The sequence below is a fragment of the Arachis ipaensis genome, chromosome B02, assembly GCF_000816755.2.
Source record: "Arachis ipaensis cultivar K30076 chromosome B02, Araip1.1, whole genome shotgun sequence".
In the NCBI taxonomy this organism is placed as follows: domain Eukaryota; kingdom Viridiplantae; phylum Streptophyta; class Magnoliopsida; order Fabales; family Fabaceae; genus Arachis; species Arachis ipaensis.
The window spans coordinates 21,001,565-21,005,030 of record NC_029786.2 but is presented as its reverse complement, the minus strand read 5'-3'; positions in this window follow the sequence as shown (position 1 = coordinate 21,005,030).

The window sequence follows — 3,466 nt, the reverse complement described above, 5'->3', positions numbered from 1 at the left end:
CCTCCTCATGAAGTTTAGAACCGAGGACGGCTCCGTCGGTACCATCCACGGGGACCGAGAGGTCGCAGCCGAATGCGACAACACCAGCCTAGCTCTAAGGAAGAAATCCCGAGATGCGGCCGGGATATTCCTAGCTGACCTGGATGCCCGCCAAGACGACCAACCCAGGCCAGAACTAGAAGGAGACATGGAAAAGCTACAAATAGGGCCAACCAAGGAGGAATACACCTTCATTAATAGGAACCTCCCATACGATCTTAAAGAAGAACTCTCCCAACTCCTGAAGCAAAACAGAGACTTGTTCGCATTTACACCAGCCGACATGCCGGGAATAAACCCCGACCTTATGTCCCATCGGCTAGCCGTAGACCCCAAAGCCAAACCAGTGGCACAAAGGAGACGAAAAATGTCATCAGACCGAGCCGCTGAGGTCAAAAAGCAAGTTAAAGCCCTACTCGAAGCCAACTTCATCAGAGAACTCCCCTACACGACATGGCTAGCCAACGTCGTACTAGTGAAAAAATCTAACGGGAAATGGCGAATGTGCGTCGACTACACAGACCTCAACAAAAGCCTGCCCGAAGGACGCCTTTCCCTTACCAAACATCGACGAATTAGTAGATGCCGCATCCGGCCACCGATACCTCAGCTTCATGGACGCATACTCCGGCTACAACCAGATCCCGATGCACCGACCAGACGAAGAAAAAACAGCGTTCATCACCCCAGACGGGATATACTGCTACACAGTGATGCCCTTCGGCCTGAAAAACGCGGGAGCCACCTATCAAAGACTTGTCAACAAGATATTTCAAAACCTATCCGGAAGCAAACTAGAAGTCTACATAGACGACATGCTCGTCAAGACCGAATCCGGCGAGCAACTCACCAACGACCTCAAGGTCATAATGAACACCCTACGAAAGCACCAAATGCGACTCAACCCGGCAAAATGTGCCTTCGGGATGGAGGCAGGGAAGTTCCTCGGCTTTATGATCACGCAACACGGAGTTGAAGCAAACCCAGAGAAATGTCGTGCCATCCTCGAAATGACGAGCCCAAAAAACCTTAAAGACATCCAAAAGCTCACCGGCCGATTGACGGCGTTATCACGATTTCTCGAGGCATCAGCTCAAAAGGCGATCCCTTTCTTCAAACTAATGAAAAAAGGGGCCCCTTTCAAGTGGGAGACGGAATGCGAAGAAGCATTCCAACATTTCAAGAGAGTCTTAGCAGAACTACCAATCCTCACCAAACCCCAGACAGGGGAAATACTCTACCTGTACCTCTCCATAACGGAGGAGGCACTCGCAGCAGCGCTCATTCGTGAAAACGAGAAAAAAAGAACAAAAACCCGTATACTTCATAAGCAGAGTCTTACAAGATGCGGAAGCTCGCTACTCACGCTTAGAAAAACTAGCTTTTGCACTCCTTACAGCCTCCCGGCGCCTACGACAATACTTCCAGGCTCATTCCGTGACGGTCCAAACCGACCAAGCGGTCAAGCAGGTACTACAAAAACCCGACCTAACGGGCAGAATGCTAGCATGGTCCATCGAACTATCCCAGTTCGATATCAAGTTCGAACCCCGATACGCGATCAAAGCACAAGTCATGGCCGATTTTATCGCCGAAATGACACCGGGAGACTCCATCCCTGAATCATGGAAGCTACACGTTGACGGCTCCTCGAACATCACTTCCGGAGGCGCCGGAGTCATTCTCGAAAGCCATAACGGAGTTGTGATCGAACAGTCAGTACGATACGAATTCTCGGTCTCAAACAACCAGGCAGAATACGAGGCCCTCTTGGCAGGCCTAGCCCTAGCCCGGGAAGTCGGAGCAAAGGTCCTAGAGGTAAATACCGATTCCCAGGTAGTCAGCTCCCAAATTAACGGAGACTACCAGACACGAGATCCCTTACTCCAACAATACCTCGCCAAGGTAAACAAACTAAGAGAAGGATTCGAGCACGTTACCATACAGCACGTTCCTAGGGAATAAAACTCCAGGGCAGACCTACTTTCCAAACTAGCTAGTACCAAACCTGGACACGGTAACAAATCACTAATCCAGGAAGTCGTTAAGTCACCCTCCGTGTCAACGACAACCAACGCTCATCTGACATTCTCGAACCAGGGATCTTGGACCCACCCTATCCTACAGTACCTCCTCGACGGAACACTGCCGCCGAACCCCAAAGAAGGAAAACGAATAAAAAGGGCAGCTGCCAACTATACCGTTGTCGCAGGACAGCTATACAAACGTGGATTCTCGCAACCCCTGCTCAAATGCGTCGAACCTGAGAACACGGAGTACATACTCCGCGAAATCCACGAAGGTTGCTGCGGCCACCACGTCGGAGGTAAAACATTAGCCCAAAAAGTCATCAGGGCAGGCTACTTCTGGCCCACGGTTATCCGGGATTCCATACAAATAGTTAAAAGCTGCGACAAATGCCAAAGGCACGCCAATATCCACCAAGCCGCTCCTCACCAGCTCAGCATCATATCGGCAGAACGGCCATTCGGCACCTGGAGGATCGACCTCGTCGGACCCTTCCCTACGGCACCCGGTCAACTCAGGTACCTCATCGTCGCCATAGACTATTACACCAAATGGATCGAAGCCGAACCCCTGGCCTCCATAACGGCAACCCAATGCCGAAAAGTCCTCTGGCGACAGATCATCACCCGATTCGGGATCCCAAAGATCATTATCTCGGACAACGGAACCCAATTCGCTGACAAAAAGTTCAGAGAATTTTTAGAAGGGCTACGTGTATCTCACCGTTTCAGCTCAGTAGAATACCCTCCAAACAAACGGACAGGTGGAATCCGCGAACAAGATAATCGTCAAAGGACTCAAAAAGTGACTCGACGAAGCCAAAGGACTATGGGCCGACGAACTCGGATCGGTCCTATGGTCATATCGAACCACACCTCAAACGACCACGGGAGAAACACCTTTTTGGTTAACATACAGTGTGGAGGCGGTCATCCCGGTAGAGATCGGAGACCCAAGCCCCAGAAAAACAGTCGGAGGTAACGATGAGGGAGCAGAACGAGACCTCATTGACGAAGTAAGAAGCATAGCCCATCTCAGGGAGCTAGCCCTGAAACAGAGAATCAGCCTAAGATACAACCACAGAGTCATCCGGCGAGAATTCGCAACTGACGACCTCGTCCTACGACGAAACGACATCGGTCTCCCGACCCCAAGAGAGGGAAAACTCACCCCCAACTGGGAAGGACCATACAGAATCAAGGCTGCAATCGGAAAGGGAGCATACAAACTCGAACGACTTAACGGCAATGAAGTCCCGAGGACATAGAATGCCGCCAACTTATGACGATACTACACTTAGACCGACCTCGCTAGGTCACCCCCTTTCCTTTTTTGGTTATCGTCTTTTCTCCACTTATGTTCCCATTTTTTACGAATCTTAAAAACTTTCGTTTAAGTA